Raw genomic sequence first — 19,640 nt, 5'->3', positions numbered from 1 at the left:
GAGAAAAATGATCCAATCCAGAGTCACCTTGCATTTAGTTGTCATATCTCTTTGGTTTTCTTCAACCTAGAAGAATTCCTCAGGAACTCATTTAGGGTCTTGGCATCTTTGAAGATGATAGGCCAGTTATTTTGGCAAAATGTAGTTACAGTGTTTTTAAAAATATATTCCTTCATCTGTAAGGGAGGAAAGAAGATCCTTGCCACTCTAGCCTTTTAAATTCTTGTCTGGAACCCTTGTAACAAAAAGCAGATTAACAGGAGAAAAACAAAAGCTCATTACCATGTATATCTCATATATACATGGGAGAAACTCAGAGTTACTCGAGGAGGTGGCTTAGAACTCTGGCTCTTGTAGCATCTTCAACAAAGAGCAATACATTTGTGGAGAAATGATAGGATGAAAGGAAGTAGTTTTAGGTCTCCAAGGGTGACAAACTGTGGGAAGATAAATATAAGGCAGGAAACTAATGAAAGAAGGTTTGCTTATGGATTCTTCTGATGTCATCTGATAAAAGTCTGTCTCCAAAGAAGAATAATTTATATCCTGCCTTTAGGCAGGGTAGGGGGAGGGCAGAGAGACCTTTTCCTTCATTTGCTTCTTTTAAAAAATTTTTTTTTTTTTTTTATTTTTTAAATTTTTTTTTTTCAACGTTTATTTATTTTTGGGACAGAGAGAGACAGAGCATGAACGGGGGAGGGGCAGAGAGAGAGGGAGACACAGAATCGGAAACAGGCTCCAGGCTCCGAGCCATCAGCCCAGAGCCTGACGCGGGGCTCGAACTCACCGACCGCGAGATCCTGACCTGGCTGAAGTCGGACGCTTAACCGACTGCGCCACCCAGGCGCCCCTAAAAAATTTTTTTTAAACGTTTATTTATTTTCAAGAGAGGCAGAGTGTGAGAAGGGGAGGGGCAGAGAGAGAGGGAGACACAGATCATAAGCAGGATCAAGCCGTCAGCACAGAGCCTGACACAGGGCTCAAACTCAGGAACCAGGAGATGATGACCTGAGCCGAAGTCGGACACTTAACTGACTAAGCCACCCAGGCACCCCTGCATTTGCTACTTATTAATTGCTTTCACCTGAAAATAATTTTTATGTCAAAAAGGCATATTTGGGGGTAATTTATTCTGGTTTTCTTCAACCCATTAATTAATTCATTTGGGATAAGAAATTGATCAGCTACTACGGGCTGAGCCTTGTCAGGCATTGGGATACATACAGTGCACTAGATATATGTGGATCTTTCCTTGGGAGAGGCCCTTTAGCCCCTGAAGTGGTTAAGAAGACAGGTTTTATATTCAGGATATCTGGGTTCAGGTCCAGCTCTGCTACTTACTTCCATTAGAATCTTGGGCTTGTTACTTAACCTTTACATACCTCACAAAAAGAGGGAAGGTGAATAAAAATACCTATCACATAAGACAGACATTTGCTGGAAGTGAATTAATAATGGTATCTCAGTATATATTAATAATCTGCATCTGAAAATTAGATTTTCTGTGTGAAGATGCTAACTGGGTTCTATTTCTTATGTATGTATGTATGTATGTATGTATGTATTTATGCAGTTTTATACCTTCATTTGACAATCAGCAATTAGTTCTCATCCATGTTAACAGTCTGTAGATTTTTGAAAGTGGTGACAGCTACATAGGTAACCAACATATAGAGCTTGTTTGGTGAATCTTCATCCTCCTTATGTTTTTCTGGACAACTGCACTTGGATATGGTGTGGAACATTCCTTATTCCTTTGGCCCAGACAGCTTTGTTGAGCCTAGTGTCAATGCACACATCTGGAGTTCCCATCTCCTTTACAGCAAATTTCTGGATCTCTTTGAGTGCCCGAGGGGCACACTTCTTGAAACCCACTCCATGAATGCGGTTGTGAATGTTGATGGTGTATCAGCCCTTCTTCTCACCCCCCTTCTTCGCAGGAGCCATTCTGCTGGGCTGGGGTTGGAAAGGAAGAGCTCACATTATTTTAAAAGGAAAACCCACTCCATGAATGCGCTTGTGAATGTTGATGGTGTATCAGCCCTTCTTCTCGCCCCCCTTCTTCGCAGGAGCCATTCTGCTGGGCTGGGGTTGGAAAGGAAGAGCTCACATTATTTTAAAAGGAAAAAATATGTATAATATATTACATTTTAACCCAGAATCCCAACCAATTTCCTAACGCACAACCAAAGTATACTAAAACACTGGAAGCGATCAGGATATACCTCCCCCCAAAATGTCACTTTGGCATAGGAATTATTTTGAATAAAGTCATCTGAGTTCCTAAGCAGTCTTATCTGCCTAAAGGCTGAGCCTTAAAAAAGAGTTTGACTGTTATAAATGCACCCCCCTCCCTCCAGCAGCAACTCTAATCTTCTCTTCTTGGAGTTGAAAAGTCAGAAGTTGCATGATACCCAGATAGACATTGTCACAAACTATCATATCTTCCATCTATTTTTCTAAAGCACATTTATTTTTCAAAAAATTCATTTGCATAAGTGCCCTTTATGCCCTCTTTCTAAGAAGTCATTTGCTCTCCTGGAAGTGTTGCTCTGCTCCTCCCCCTCCCCTAGTAAGATGATATATAAACTCTAAGTTCTGTCTACTTGAGTCTCATTTTTCAGTGAAAAATAAATATACAGGAATAAAAATCTGTCTTTTCTCTTGCTAATTTGTCTTTTGTCAGTTTAATTTGCAGGTCTCTAAGACAGAACCTAAGAGGATAGAAAAACAGGTTTTTTTCCTTAACACATCTATGTAACACATTTATGCAAAATGTTTAAAATATTGATCACCAAAAAATTTAAAACAGTTGTTTTATGTACAGCAACATCTTTTCCATTGTAGTTATTATTTTTATCCTTGTAATTTCTTATCTACCATTCTCTTTAAAACTTTCTGAACTTTTCTGGTACTCATTGTACAGCTGTCAGCAAAAACAATGGCTCAATATGGAAAGCACTGGTAAATGCATTCAGGACAATTGCCAGTGACAGAGCATGACTCACTCTGAGCGTGACACTCTGAGGTCATTCTGAGCATCAGCAACATCCAAGACTACACCCCCTCTGTGGATACTCACTGTGCTTTTCAAAACGTCTATGATTGTTGCTGCTGTTTTACCCCTTGAATTTGGAAAGAAACTGGACAACTTTCCCCCCACATTGTTTGGCTAAACTATATTGGACTTTTGGAGACATAAATATAAAAATTTTCCATCAGCTTAAAACAAACTCTGTATTGAGAGATACATACATTCTGTGATGTTTGGGTATCAAAAAACAAAAGGTGTTGTTTCGGGAGATATTTGGCAGGCTATGCTTGCATATATAAAGCAATTAAGGTAGACTGTGGCACAAAGAAAGTATTAGCTATTATCATTTTACCTCTCTAAACACAGCGTTCTAGTGGGGAAGGCAGGCAAGTAAACACATGATGGACAAAATTACTGCAGACTGTGATAAGTTTTCTGAGGAGATTGAATACCATGCTAGAGAATAATGAGGGAAGGACCTTCTTCGTGAAGGTGGTCAGAGTAGTCCTCCTTGGAGAAGTGACAACTAAAAGTAAACCTGAGGGATTAGAAGAAGCCAGCCATGAGGGCAGCCAGGGTGAAGCATTCCAGGTAGAGGCAAGAGCAAATCCCAAGGCAAAGGTGAGACAGAGCTGCTGGCAGGACTGTCACTGGAGTAGGAACAAGTCTATACGATGAAGCCAGAGAGATGGGCAGACCGAGGTCATGTAGAATCTTGGAGACCATAGTAGAGTTTGGATCGTATTTTAAGCAATAAGAAACTATTATAAATTTTAAGTGGAAGGATGAAATGATCTGATTTATGTTTTTAGATCACTTTGCTGAGGAGATTGGGGTAATAGAAATTTCAACTGGAAGCTGGGACACCAGTTCAGAAGCTACTCATTAATTCAGGTAAGAGATGAGATGACATTGAAGATGGATAGGAGAGGTCAGAGATGAGGATTATTTTGGAAGAAGAATTATTGGACTTGCTGTCGGGTGAAGGAAACAGATGACTCAGGCGTTACACTCAGATTTCTGGCTTTGATAAGTGGGTAGATGGTGGTGCTATTGATATAGAGGGAAAGAAAACTAGATACAAGAATGTTTACAAAGTCATCGCTAAAGTTTGGGCATGTACACACACACATACACACACGGAAAACTATGTTCCCCATGTCTTTTGGGAGGTGTCATTACTTATAAATGGCAGCATGCTGCAAAATGACAAAATGGTGTAGAGGTTCCATACAACATGGTATAAGAGAAGACTGAATTGTGATGATTTCCTTCAGGCCCTTTTGACATCACCTAGTGACTTTTATTTTGGTTCTTCCTTATAGTACTGGTTGTAATATATGGCTTTTTGTTTGTTTTGCCTTACTGGCTGGAAGCATGAAATTTGCAAATATTCTGGTTGTATAAACCAAACATGAGAGAGGTCTGCCATTATTCCCCAGGAGGCCACAGATGCGGTGTGCCTATTCTGTCACTTTTTGAACATTAAACAGAGTAATGGCAATTATTTACAAATGACCTTTCTGAAGAGGGTAAGTGTAGGATAATTGAGGATGAATGGTCCAATAAAAATTGTAGACCACTACTGAAGGGTAGCAGAATATGCCATCCCAAATGTACTACTTTGGAATAAGAATTATTTTGAGCTGAAGGCAATTGAGAAAAGGCAGATACAGTACAAGAAAAGCTCTCTGCCCTCCCCATATTTACCTAAAAGCAGGACATAAATTTGTAGAGGTGCCCCCTGTTCCCCTCTCTATCGAGGACAGAAGTTAATCACTGGAGACAACTCTAGACCCTTATTAGCCCAGAGATGGCACCAGAGGCACCTACATAACAAATTTTAGTAACTAGCCTTTATCTTCCATTAGTTTCTTAATATTTGCCTTTCCACAATTTGCTGTCCTAGCAACTTAAAATCCTGTTCCTTTGTCTTGTCACTTCTCTAAAACTTCTTTGTTCTTCTGCTAAGATGTATATAGGCCCAAGTTCTAACTACCTCTTTGAGTTACTCCTCTCTGAGTGCTCCCATGCATATGCACAATGCACATGTTAATAAACTCCTGTTTTCTTTTCCTCTTGCTAACCTCATCTTTTGTCAACCTAACTTATAGGACCCCAGCCAGGGATCCTAGGAGGGTGGAGGGAAAAAGGTTTCTCCCTTCCCTACCTGACAAAGAGCAGAAAGTGTGTACGGAGGGCCCCAGGAATAGGGCAGTAGTTCTGGTGTGGAGAGGACAGAGGGATGCCTGCCTCATTTCCTAGTTGTGCTAGTTTAGCCAGGCCACAGGCTTCGGTGAGCCCTGGTTTCTCCATCTGTGAAATGTTGCTTTGGGAGATAGGGAAGTAGAACAAGAGTTAACTAAGGTCGAATATGGTACTGGAATATCCTAGACTGTGTTATAGAAACAACCCCTGAAATTCCATGGCTTCAGTGGGTTGGCACAACCGAACTAGATTCAAATGTGGGTCATTGGGAGTTATCTTTCCAGAGACCATGGGATCCGTATTTCCATTGTTTTGTGATGCAGCCTCAACAGGCAGCCTCCAAAATTGTTGAAGACAGGAAAGAGAGGGTGTAGAACTGCATGATATTTTTTAATGTTCAGACCTGGGAGTGGCTTATGTCATTTCCACCCATTCCCCCACTGGCCAGTACGGAGTCATAGAGTCCCAGTAAAATTGCAAGGTAAGCTGGAAAATGTAGTGCTCAGTAAGAGAAAAATAAAATAAAATAAAATTTTTAATGAAAAATTGGAGAAAAGAGAAAAATAAAATAAAACTTTTAAAATGAAATAATGACATTGTCTCTGTTACATTTAGGTGAATGTGTTTTATAAAATACTATCTCTAGCTTTTCTCTGGTGATGATGCTTGAAATGACTAAGTCAGGAAAAGAAGTTAGTAATTAAAGGTATACATCAGGGGTGCCTGGGTGGCTCAGTCGGTTAAGCGTCCGACTTCAGCTCAGGTCACGATCTCCTGGTCTGTGAGTTCGAGCCCCATGTCGGGCTCTGGGCTGACAGCTCAGAGCCTGGAGCCTGCTTCTGATTCTGTGTCTCCTTCTCTCTCTGTCCCTCCCCCGTTCATGGTCTGTCTCTCTCTGTCTCAAAAATAAAGAAACGTTAAAAAAATTAAAAAAAAAAAGGTACACATGAGCCACAGATGGGTCCCCACCCCCCATCTCTGAATAACAGGGAAATTATTGCTGTTTTCAGAGGGCACAGAAAAGGGGCTTGGGGAGTGAGAGTGAGAAGGGCAGTAGATGATGGATGGATGAGAGACTGGGGATTGGTAAGAAGAAACGTCTTAGTTGGTAAAGTTCATAATTGTGATGAAAGTGTAGCTGGAGGAGAAAGTTTTATGCCCAAACCAAAAGCAAATGCCATCTTTAAGAGTTGAAGGTTTTGTAGCCAACGGAAAGGTAAAGTTTACGGTGTTCATTGGAGGGCAAGAAGTTCCAAAATGAAGATCTTTTCTGCAAATAAGAAGGAAGAGCTATCACTGGAAAGCATTTCCAAGTTAAATGCTAAGGACAGAAGGCAGCAATAAATGGGGATTTGTAGGGTGATTTATGCAGGATTGAAAAATTAAACCATGGGTTCAAAGACATGGGACATACACTTTGGGGATCAGAGTTCTGCTGAGAGATGTGTCATCTTTCTAAGACAAAACTATCTCAGCAAGAAGTCTTTAAGAAGGGGGAAATGGGGGTGGGGGTGCTGCCTGGTGGCCCAGTAGGTGGAATGTGCGACTCTTGATCTTGGGGTTGTGAATTGGAGCCCAACACTGGTACATAGATAACTTAAAAATAAAATCTTTTTGGGGCACCCAGGTGGCTCAGTCAGTTAAACCTACCACCCTTGCTTTCGGCTTAGGTCATGTCTCACTGTTCATGAGTTCAAGCCCTGCACTGGGCTCTGCACTGACAGTGAAGGGCCTGCTTGGGATCCTCTCTCTCCCTCTCTCTGTCCCTCCCCTGCTCATGCTCTCTCTCTCTCTCAAAATAGATAAATAAAACTTAAAAAAAAATTTTTAAAGGGAGAAATCGGGGTCCTTATGTAGGGAAGGAAAAATAATTTTCCTTCTATCCTCCTTAGTTCTCAGCTGAGGCCGTATAACACAGGCTTAAATAAGAGAAAAACAGAAGTTTGGATAGGTGGGACACACCAACAGAAAAATGAGGAACTCCCTGAGTAGAACTCTAGTTTATTTTTTAAAGTTTATTTATTTGAAAGAGAGAGAGTGCACATGCATGTGGGGGAGGGGCAGGAAGAGAGGGGGAGAGAGAGAGAGAGCATTGAAAGCAGGCTCCTCATTGCCAGCATAGAGCCTGACATGGCTGGAACCCACAAACCCGGGAGATCTTGACTTGAGCCGAAATCAAGAGTGGGACACCTAGGACTGAGCCACCCAGGCACCCCGGGGCCAGAGATTCTTGATGATTGCTTTCTTCACTGATGTATCCCAAGTACCTAGTAGATGCACAAAAATATTTGTGCAGTTGAATGAATCACACAAATTACTAACTAGCTCCTATTGGGTTAATTGGCCTAGGGATTTGTTTCTTTCTAAAACAACTGCTGTGAACAGACATGGCTTGTGTTGCCCTAAAAGATGGGGGAGGGGGTGCAGCAGGGCAAACCAAAATTAGGGGGAAAATCAGTGTGAATGTTTAAAGGGTCTTTTTGTGTTGCTGATTTTGTATTGCAGGCTTCGACCAATAGTGATAGCATTATTTAAACCATAATTTTTAGTTTTTAAAATCATTCCTTTGGAATGTTTTTCTTTCCTTCTAGAACAAGCGAACCCTGTAAAGAACATAAGCTTCAGGTTCAGCTTAAGCGAAAGCCTGTAGGTGGAGATAAAGTAGAAACCAGCACTCCATTGGGTCTTTCGCTACCTGATCTGTTTGAAGAGCAGACATGTTTGGACAGTGGTACTTAATGAGATCATTTCTGTTACTGTTTGTGAAGGGCTCAGCTTTGCCTTGTTCTCCTCTGGGCCTTAAGAACTTGGACATTTTAGAATGCTTTTTAAAATTAAATACAGGTTTTCCGTTGCTTTGATGCAGTACACGGGGACAGCAAAAAAGCCCACTGAAATTACTTTCAGAACTATACCTGAGCAGGGACACCTGGGTGGCTCAGTCTGTCGAGCGTCCGACTTCGGCTTAGGTCACGATCTCACTGTTCGAGCCCCTTGTCGACTCTGCTGACAGCTCAGAGCCTGGAGCCTGCTTCTGATTCTGTGTCTCCCTCTCTCTCTGCCCCTCCCCCGCTCACACTCTGTCTCTGTCTCTCTCTCTCTCAAAAATAAATACACATTAGAAAAAAACTATACGTGAGCAGTTACTGAATCCTTGTGAAAACACAAATATGTATTCAGAGCCGACATTTTATACAAATTACATTTTATACAACATTACATTTTTTAAAACTTGAGGTATAGGTGACATACAGTATTATATTCGTTTTGGGTGCACAACACAGTGATTTGACATTTGTATACATTATGGAAGGCTTCCCATAAAATTACATTTTGATGATGTGGTGGGGCTGGTGGTTGTTTTGAAACATTATCTCTGTTCTAGAAACGAACGCTCAAATTCTCACCTTTGCTCCACTGGCTACCTAGCGTTGGTGGCATGTAGGGTGGGATTTGCATCTGTTTAGCAACAAATTTCTCAGCATGAAAAAGAACCCTTTTATGCTTAAGTACAGGTGTGGTGGACACTTTTGCCTCATTCAGTTCCATTGCAGAAGATCTGGGGGGAGTTAGCTAAGAAATACGTTTTGGGCACAGTGGTCTGGTGCCTCGGGCTCCAAGCTCTTGAGCCACCTGTCTTTGCTGTTTAGGGCTTAGCTAATAAGCCCACACTCTACGTTGGGCATTATATCAAAATTAATTGCACTGCTAGGCTCTAGGCATTAATTTTAGTATATTCAAACTCTGTAAGAGCAGTGGGACATTTATTTACAATTTGGCTTCAACTTGTAATTCTTTACCCAATAACGTTGGTAGATTAGCCCCCTGCTGCTGCTTTATTAGAATGTCAGCTGAAATAGCTCCTCCTCTACATAATTACTTTGTCACCACAATTGGAATTTTAGTGAGCAAATTGATAAAAATGAGAATGAGGTCTTTCATCTTATGCTGAGTCTGATTATTTTGCTCCTCAGCTTTGTGTAGAAGTGCCTTTTTCTTCAACGGTGCTGGTGGTAGTCATAAATATACGGTGGGCCCTTGAACAACCTGGGTTTGAACTGCATGGGTCCACTCGGATGCACGGATGTTTTTCGATAAATACAGTACTGTAAATGTACTTTCTTAAAGTTTATTTTTAGTTTTTTAATGTTTATTTTTAGTTTTTTAATGTTTATTTTTTGAGACACACACACACACACACACACACACACACACACACACAGTGTGAGCAGGGGAGGAGCAGAGAGAGAGAGGGAGACACAGAATCCGAAGCGGGCTGTCAGCACAGAGCCCGAAACGGTGCTGGAACCCATGAACCGCGAGATCATGACCTGAACCCAAGTTGGACACTTAACCGACTGACCCACCCGGGCGTCCCCGTACTTCCTTTTTTAAAAATGAATTTCTTAATAAATTTTCTTTCCATAACATTTGTTTAAAGTTTGTTTTTGAGAGAGAGGGTGAATGGAATGGGGGAGGGGCAGAGAGAGAGAATCCCAAGTAGGCTCTGTGGAGTGTAAAGCCGGAGGCAGGGCTTGAACTCACAAGATGGTGACCTGAGCCAAAATCAAGAGTCAGACACTTAACTGACTGAAACACTGAGGCGCCCTCACAACATTTCTAACAAAATGCACAGTTCATGTGATCAGTAAGGCTTCCCGTCAACAGAAGGCTATTCGTGGTTAAGTTTGAGGGGGGGAGTCAAGAGTTCTGTGTGGATTTTTGACTGTGTGGGGTTTGGTGCCCCTACCCCCACATTGTTCAAGTCCTGTGTTTTGTGACTCTGGGAACAAGCTTAAGGGTTTTTCCTTGAGAGGAGAGACCTAGGGTTCACCTGGGGTTTGATGTGAGGGTTCTCTTGCCTTCTGACTTGAATCAGCTGAGTCTCCTTCAGCACCAGTAACAGATCCCTCAGACTAGAAGTCTCCCGACCTGTTTCGCTCAGAATTTAGGCAGGGCAGTCCTTGAACCAACCTGTTTGTCCAGACAGAGGATTATTTCTGAAAGGACCTCCGAGGAAAGGAATAGCCACTTTTTCTTGGGTCACATGTTCCTGTGCTAATACCGATGTTCAGACTCTCAGATACGAGAGGGCCATCTCTTCCTTTCTATCTGGGCTGGCTGAGAGGACTGGAGGGCCAGGTGGCTCACGGCTCCAGTGACAGGAAACTGTCAATCCACGCGGGGACAACTGTGAACAGGGTAAGAGAAGGAGGGGGTCGGGGGAGGCAGAGTCAAATTAACATGAAAAGCAATTTAAAGGTTAAGTCTTGCCCCAAAAAAGAAATTACAGTTTTTAAGATCCAGTGGAAAGTTCGGGTTTCCCAATCCTGGAGATGTCGAAGAACATATCTTTTAAAAATTTCAAATTTTAAATGGCAAAGGAGCCAGAAATGTGACAATTCAGGAGTATTGATTATTAATAGATACAAGCGTTTTGTTTCTACAGATTTGTCAGCTACCTGAAAGAAGTATTCGGTAACAGGCAAAGAAAAATCTACCGGGGTTTGAGATGCCCTTCCCTTTTCAGCCACCACCATGCTAAATATCATGTCACTATAATACATTTATCTAGTTTATGGTAGAAAAGGAAGGGCAGACCACGGGGGAAAAAAAAAAGGCAAAGAATTAATGATATCTGTCCCTATGTGGTCTCCGTCAGCACTCTTTGATGATCCCAGGACTGGGCTGTCCCATTCTTGGGTTTTGGGTAGTTGTCCAACGGGACCCAGGGCATAGCTGGGCCTTCTCATCTGGGATCATTAAAGTCAGCCCAGCTGAGGCAGAGAGAGAGGGAGAAAGAGATTTTGGAAAGGATAAATGATTTGATATACAAATATAAAAGTGATGAAGTAATCATCATAAGAAATGCAGTATTTTTAACGTTCCAACATTTGCTTTATAATTTACTTTTAATTTAATGTAATTTTGAATTTTGTGGGAGGGGACAGTCCACCTTTTAGATAACCTTCTAGGTCTTGCCCGATCCATGGCCAGACGGGATCCCTTACAGCTGATATTACAGGTGCCGCCTGACAGACTAAAAGGGGTTATTCTGTTCCACTGTGCCTGAGAGAAAGAGGCTCAAACGGTCAGAGAGAGAGTGATCAAACACAATTCCTGGGACCTATATTTGGCAACAGTGAGAAACTAACAAATGGGTAAAACCTACCTGACAAGTTCATCCTGTTTCCACAGGGTAATCAGGGCAATTGTGAGACTGTGAAGTTTAGAGGAGATATTTCAGACTTCCCTTCCGGAATCACCACTTCTTGGGCTTCTGGTACTTACATTACTTTGCTGGTCTTTCTGAACTGTTCGTGCTTATTTATTTGTGCAAGAGGGTGCAGGTGATCCTGCCCACACGGCCTCTCCTGGTGGTCTGGGCTGTGCTGGGTAACCCCATCCATGTCTCTGATATAGTCCAGAGCTGAGCCGATGTGGGAAATGATGACTCATCGGTAAAATGTAACCATATTCCTCTTTAACTCTTAGGTTTCATTCCTTAATTCTTTCTGTGTGTGGTGTTCATGGGCTGATGAGAATCAGCTGGTCCCTCTGCTTATCAGGCACAGCATTCGCCGAGGACGGAAGGGTGACTGGGCACTCCCGTCCACACCACTGTGCTTGGCTCTCTCTTTCTGTGAATTTAAATCACTTTATAGCCGTTAGATTCTCTCATGACGCTTTATTTTAGGCTCTGCAAGTGCAGGGGCAGCTTTTCTTTCCCGGACCCACTGCTGTAGCCGCTAGTAGTTGATTCTCCTTAGGACTTGAATTGTCAGATTGCTTCGGGACTTTTGGGTTTGTCTGGCTTCCTTCCTAGTGCCTTGAGAGCTTTGATATAGAAATTTCCTTTTCCTCAGTTTTCAGACAATCAGAGAAGACTTTCAAGGAAACAAGGAAAGGATAGGAAACACGCTGATTTAGAAAAATTGGTGGATTTTCTTAGAGAATGAGAAGACAAACCACAGGCTAGGAGAAAATATTTGCAAAAGACACATCTGATGAAGGACCAGTATTCAAAATACAGAAGGAACTTTTAATACTCAGCAATAAGGAAACAAGTAAAAAATGGGCAAAAAATCTAAACAGACACTTCACCAAAGAAGATGAATAGATGGCAAATTATTATGTGAAAAGATACTCCACATCATGAATCATTAGGGAATTGCAAATTAAAACAACGAGATACCACTGCACAGCTGTTGGAATAGTTAAACTCCAAACACTGACGATATCAAATGCTGACCAGGATGTGAGGCAGAAGGAACTCTCATTTATTGCTGGTGGGAATACAAAATGGTATAGCCACTTTGGAAGACAAGTTGGCAGTTTCTTATTAAAACTAAACACACTCTTACCATATGATCCGGCAGTCACAGTTCTCACGATGAAGTTATGTCCACCAAAAAAACCTGCACATAGATATTTATAGCAGCTTTTCCCATAGTTGTCAAAACTTGGAAGCAACCAAGATCTCCTTCTGTAGGTGAATGTATAAATAAGCTGCGGGACATCCAGCTGATAGAATAGTATTCAGCACTAAAAAGAAATGAGCTATCAAACCGTGTAAAGAGGGGCACCTGGCTGGCCCAGTCAGAAGAGCGTGCTACTCTTGATCTTGGGGTCGTGAGTTCGAGCCCTACATTGGGTGTAGAGATTATTAAAAAAAAAGCATGACAAGGCAGGGAGGAAACTTAAATGTACATTGCTAGGTGAAAGAAACCAATGTGAAGAGTCTATGTGCTGTGTGATTCCAACTATGTAACATTCTGGAAAAGGCAAAATTATGGAGATACGAAACAGATCAGTGGTTGCCAGGGTTTGGAGGAGGAACTGGTGAACAGGTGGACCACAGAGGATTTTTAGGGCAGTGAAACTACTCTGTATGGTATTGTGACGTTGGATAGGTGTCATTATACGTTTGTCAAAACCGATAGTATATACAACACAAAGAATGAATCCTAGTGTAAACTATGGGCTTTTGGTGAGAACAATGTTATCAATATTGGCTCATCAGCTGTAACCAGGGTGCCACATGCATGCAAGATGTTGCAAATAGGTGGACTGGGATGGGGGGAGGGGATATATGGGAACTCTACACTCTTCCCTCAATTTTTCTGCAGATGTAAAACTTAAAAAAAAAACCCAATGTCCATTTAAAAGAAAACAAGATGGGGCGCCTGGGTGGCTCAGTCGGTTAAGCATCCGACTTTGGCTCAGGTCAAGATCTCGCGGTATGTGAGTTCGAGCCCCGCGTTGGGCTCTGTGCTGACAGCTCAGAGCCTGGAGCCTGTTTCAGATTCTGTGTCTCCCTCTCTCTCTGACCCTCCCCTGTTCATGCTCTGTCTCTCTCTGTCTCAAAAATAAATAAACGTTAAAAAGAAAACAAGATGGATCAGAAAAGTGTGTGGGAAGAAGGATGTCATTAGGGGGTCAAGAAAAGTATGGTCAACACTGATCTGAGTTTTGGGCGGACTTCTAATGTGTTTTTACCACCAGGAGTCTAACTGGTGGATTGAAGTTACTGGCCAATTGAACAGCACACCACTGTTCACCATCTCAGAACTACTAATGCTATCGCAGACTGCATCTCGGGGAGGTAAGGGGAAAAGAAAAGAACTTTGTAACTGAGTTTAAAGGCAAGAAATAGGGGCGCCTGGGTGGCGCAGTCGGTTAAGCGTCCGACTTCAGCCAGGTCACGATCTCGCCGCCCGTGAGTTCGAGCCCCGCGTCGGGCTCTGGGCTGATGGCTCAGAGCCTGGAGCCTGTTTCCGATTCTGTGTCTCCCTCTCTCTCTCTGCCCCTCCCCCGTTCATGCTCTGTCTCTCTCTGTCCCAAAAATAAATAAAACGTTGAAAAAAGAAAAAAAAATTAAAAAAAAAATAAAGGCAAGAAATAGAAAAGTGCAGAGACTTTTATAGCCAGTAACATTTGAAAAGCTCTTCGAATAAACTGCCTCAAGTTTTGGACTTACAGCAACCTTGAAAGAGGGTGATTATGAGCTTTGATGTGGTAGTTTGTGCTGTGTGCACAATCCTTACCGTGTGTGTGTGCACACACGTGCATGGTAGGAGAGACTGCCTGCCTGAGAGCCAGAGAGACCAAAAGGAAGCAAGGAGAAATCTTCATGTTCTGTAATTTCTTGTAGCAGCAGAGTCAAACCTGATCTGGTTTTTCTTTTATATTTATTTCATGCAACTACGTACATTTCTTAATCAATATGCCTTTGTACTTACATTCCTTGAGGCCAGTTCCTGCTTCTTCCTTTTTCCACCCTGCCACATTTGTTTTGAAAGAAAGTGTTGTTAAGACATTCAAAATCTCTCCTTGGTTGTCACATTCCTGTTACGTTGTTTATTAAAATTTGTTCCTTCCCTCTTAACAGTGTATCTATCCTCTCTAGGATAGATGGCATCCACTTTGTCCTCTGTCCTTGCTCATCACTGGTTTGGAAACATAGCTCTTGGTGTTTAATTAGCCTCAGTTTGAGATGACCCAAATTTCTTAAGGGGATTCACAACAATAGAGTGATCCATTTCAAAACTTTGTACTTGACAGTTTTAGAAGGCAAACACTACTTTCTGAACAGAGAGCACATTGTCTTACATCCTCTTATGAAGAACCAGGAGGCTAGGGAAGACCTGTTTCTTATCCCAGCCAAACATCTGACCTTGAGAAAATTACTCAACCTGTCTGAGCCTCAAGGGCTTTATACGAAACTTAAAGATATTTTTTTCCTGCCGAAAGGCAGGGGACAAGACATTTGTTTTCCCGAGGTCGTGTCCCAATTTAAGGTTCTGTGAGTATTAGAACACAAGAAACACTATTCACCTGCACTCATAGAGGTTCAACTTTTCCAAGATGAGTGGGTCATATATCCCTTGAATACCCCACAGCACATAGCATGCTATTAGTAATCTTAACAGCTACCTTTCACTGAAACAATTTATCAGCCGCTTATCTGCCTGGGGACTCAATCTTGTTGAGCAGTGGTTATTCTGGGGATTGAAAGAGGAAGTGGGTGCCAGCAGCCCACCCAGAGACTCCAGCTTCTGAGCAAACACTAGCCTGGGTAAGCGCTTTCCTCCGCAGGGGCTGAAGGAGAGTCGGGGGTAAAGTCTTGGAGATCTTTATCTCTCCTTCTGCCACCCCTCTGAGTCCACACATACATGGTTTCAGGGCAAAGGCAGCGTGACCCGGAAAATGAAGTGTCATCGGAAAAACAAAATTGAGTATTCACATTTCCTCTAACCTTCAAAGCTGAGCTGCTGGGCTGCGATGGGCTGCTTGGGTTACTGGTGGAGAGAAGCATCAGGTTATTATTCACACGTGAGTGAAAAAAGCAAGTAAGAGGTGGAAGCAGGGGTAAAGCAGGAGCCTGGGGGGGCGGGGAGTGGTGTGGGGGAGCGGCTGCATTCATGATAGGCCTCAGGGAGACTGTTGTCAGAACAGGATCTGAGGGTGTTTTCCTATGTGTTGACTAAGGACGATTCCTCTTACCAAGCTGCACCCCCCACCCCCTGCCTGCAGGAAATTCAAAATAATTCTTTAAGGTGTTTTACATTCAGATTTTTTTTCACTGCTACCTGGTGCTGAGATGAGCCTACAGGCCTGGGTTTAGGTTAGGATGGCAAGAGAAAGGGACCCGGGTGGCACAGTCAGTTAAGCATCCGACTCTTGGTTTTGGCTCAGGTCATGATCTCATCGGGCTTGGTGCTGACAGTGCAGAGCCTGCTTGGGATTCTCTCTCTCTCCCTCTCTCCCTGCCCCTCCCCTGCTCCCTCTCCCCGTCTCTCTCAAAATAAATTAAAAACTTAAAAAAGAAAAAAAAAAAGATTGGCAGGAGAAGCTTTTCTCTGGAACCAGAAGCACACAGCTCTTCAGATAGCTCCGGTTTTCCAAAGATCTTGCTGATGGGAAGGATTATGCATAGAGATGGGCAACGAGTTAATGGACTTGCCATGAAGGCTTGCTGAATGTTTGAAATGCGGGCCCAGAAGGTCTTCCCTAATAAACAAAATGCACACCTCTAATGGCTAAGAGTTTACAAAGCACTTTACCCTCCATTGCTTCGCCTTTATTCCTGTGCTAACTTACTGAACCAGGCCTGATAGACTGGTGTGATCCCTACTTAGTAGAGGGGAAACCAAGATCAGTGACCTGCCAACCTCCCAGAAGCCGAGGAGGGCAGGCTCTATGCAAGAATCTGGCTCATCTGACTCAATTCGTCTTCATCCTTCTGGGCTCCTTGCGTTCCCAATCTGATCGCTCCCAGCAGCACCCTCTCCCCTCTGGTTCTACCTCCCTTACCCCTCTCATTCCCCTTAGCATCCTAGACTTGAATATGAAATTTGAGTTTTTCAGGTTGAGGTGCAGCAGAAAAAAACATCACTGCTACAAAGCCCAAGCGACTTTTGGGATTTTGTATATAATCTATTGAGAGACACATAGCCTATTATTATTTACAAGACCTGTGCTTAATAGATTCCGGGAGATATGACTTGCCTATACATGATAGAATCCAGGAAATAAACCACAAGATAAATACTTCACCCATCTCCCTGTGCCATGCCTGATGATCAAGCCATCAGCACAAAGTAGTTGGAGATGAGGGATTAGTTAGCTGAATGTGTAGAACGTTATCTTGACATTTCTTCCTAACTATATAAAATAAAATGCTTCATAACTATAAAGGCATAATTGGAACTCCCCAAGCACGTTCAAGGTAAATGTTTGGTGCAGTTCTATTTAGTATTTCTGTCAGCAACTTAAAGAGTAATGTGGAAGGAGTGTTCACAGATTGTTCTGATAACAAAAGCTGGGAAGGATGGCTAATATGCTGTGTGTGGTCAGAGAGGGGAAGCAGGCGTGCCAGGAAGGGCAGCCTCAATACAGGAGAGCTGATGCACAGGGGCACATGCACCCCACTGTTTATAGCAGCACTCTCAACAATAGCCAAATTATGGAAAGAGCCTAAATGTCCATCAACTGACGAATGGGTAAAGAAAATGTGGTATATATATACAATGGAATACTACTCGGTGATGAAAAAGAATGAAATCTTGCCATTTGCAACAACATGGATGCAACTCGAGGGCTATTATGCTAAGTGAAATAAGTCAGTCAGCAAAAGACAGATATCATGTTTTCACTCATATGCGGAATTTGAGAAACCTAACAGAAGACCATAGGGTAAGGGGAGGAAAAATAAGTTACAGAAAGAGAGGCGAACCATAAGAGACTCTTAAATGCAGACAACAAACTGCGTGTTGAAGAGGGGGAAAGTTGGGGGGGGCGGGGAAAATGGGTGATGGGCATTGAGGTGGGCACTTGGGATGAGCACTGGGTGTTGTATATAAGTGATAAATCATGGGAATCTATTCCCGAAGCCAAGACTACACTGTATACCCTGTATTTTAGCTAACTTGACAATAAATTATTAAAAAAAAAAAAAGGGAAGGGCAGCCTCAATATCTCAGGCAGCTTCCGTGTCCAAGTGGACAACCCGTGCAACACTTGCAGCCCTCAGATCCTCGGCCTACCTGCTTCCAAAGAGTTTCATCCTGTTCAGTATCACAACCACATTCTGGACCTTGCTAGTATTCATCCTCCCTGCTAAGCCCTGTCTTCCCTAATTCCACCTCTGGCTTTCTGCCTCTCCCACTACACCTGCTCTGAACTCAAACTCTTCATGTTTCTATCCACTTCATTTTTATGGAGGCTTCATTATATAGGCATGGTTGATTGAATCAGTAGCCGTTGGTGATTGGCCAATCTCTCACCGCTCTCCCCTCCCAGGAGGTCAGTGGTGGGACTGAGTTCCAACCCTCATATCATAGGGCTGGGTCCCCGAGCAATTAGACACCATCCTTTAGTGCCCTCTAAAAGTCACCTTATTAACACAACAAAAGACACCTTTATAGCTCTCATCACTTGGGAAATTCCAAGGGTTTTTAGAAACTCTGTGACAGAAATGGGATGAAGACCAAATATATATTTCGTATTATAAATCACATTATCTTATCTATCATTAGTTTCCCCCATCTATTTACCTTCCTACATTATGGTTTACTGTTGCTAGAAGCCAAAGCCCCCTTTCCTTTCTCTTGTCACTTCTCTCCAAATTTATTGTCCTTTCTTAAAATGGTATATAAGCTCCTGGGTCTAATCGCCTCTTTGGGTCTTCATTTTTTTTCTATTAAGGTCTTCCATGAATGTACAAAAATTAAGATATTAGCATCAAATAAAATTTGTATGCCTCTTCTCCTGTTAACCTGTCTTTTTTCAGTTTAATTCACAGGAGCCAGTCACACTAAACATAGAAGGCAGAGGAAGGTCTTTTTCCTTGCCTCCAATTAGAAATTTGAGTTTATCAGGTCCCTTGATCTACACAACTGGTTACCAGATTCTGTAGGCAAATCTACCTCCTCTCCATTGTCCCTATTCCCATGACTGTCTCATGTCAACTTTTTGAATGTAATTGATGAACCTGCCATGCCTGATGGAGGATCTCACTAAAAGCCACTAGGAGCATCTATTTACTACTTTCAGAATTCCTCTTGACCTGCTTCCTGCTTTTCTGATTTCCCCAGTCTCACAGCCTTTCTTGTGGCACTATATCTTTAATCCAGCTCCTTGGAGAGGTCTTGGCATCCCTCAAGAGAGGGGGATTGAACACCCACTGGCCCTCCCTAAGTTTAGGCCTTCATCACATCTTGCCTGGATTATAGCAGACAATCTCTCGCCTTCTTACCTGCCTCTGGTTTTGATCACTTCATTATCCTGCCTGAAACACGAGGACACGCTGGAGGTAGAGTAGCTGACTGAGTAGCAACACTAATTTCTGAGTGTCAGGAATATTCAGAATGGGAGAGAATTCATGGACCCAAGAGTCTGGCAATGGAGAGAGGAGATCAGGCTATAAACATGGGAATCAAAAGATTGCTGGAGTCTATCCTTATGGGTGGATGCACTTGGTTTTAAGGGGCAGAGATAGGGTGAACTGTGATGCATAATAATATCTGGAAATAGTAAGATGTTTTTTATTCTGCAGTATTTTATTTGTGAGACATGTTTTAGAGAGAAATTGATGGGTAGATGGTGTGGTCTCTGATAAAGGGCCACCTTCATCCTGTCTCTCCATGGGGCTCAGACTTCCTTGGAAGGCCTATGATAGGAATGGCTTTGTAGGGTGTTGGGCTAGGCAGAGCCTCAGTTGGCATCCCAGCATTTCTTTGTGACTACCTCAGAGAAGTGTGGCGACAGGGAGATGGGTGGGCGGGGGGTGAAGGATGGAGAGAAGGGAGTAGGGAGGGAAGGAGAGAGAGAGACAGAAAGAATCCTAGACTTCCAAGAGCCCTGTGGGAGGAGAGGAACAGAAGGATGGCTCAGT

The 19,640-nt window shown here is 42.7% G+C and overlaps 1 long non-coding RNA gene across 2 annotated transcripts; it reads right to left on the bottom strand.

The window, feature by feature from the left end:
• Positions 1–1,568: 1,568 nt before the first annotated feature.
• On the bottom strand, positions 1,569–14,900 carry LOC125165153 (uncharacterized). 2 transcript variants are annotated; one of them, XR_007151995.1, is made up of 2 exons: positions 14,890–14,900; positions 1,569–1,724 (listed from the first exon to the last, which is right to left on the bottom strand). It is a non-coding gene; the product is annotated as an uncharacterized LOC125165153 (long non-coding RNA). The 2 variants fall into 2 exon arrangements; XR_007151994.1 differs by having other exon boundaries at positions 1,569–1,711.
• Positions 14,901–19,640: the final 4,740 nt, after the last annotated feature.

Source organism: Prionailurus viverrinus, chromosome B2, assembly GCF_022837055.1.
Source record: "Prionailurus viverrinus isolate Anna chromosome B2, UM_Priviv_1.0, whole genome shotgun sequence".
NCBI classification, from domain to species: domain Eukaryota; kingdom Metazoa; phylum Chordata; class Mammalia; order Carnivora; family Felidae; genus Prionailurus; species Prionailurus viverrinus.
Note: the sequence above shows the minus strand (reverse complement) of the source record. Positions and strands in the feature narration are given on the sequence as shown.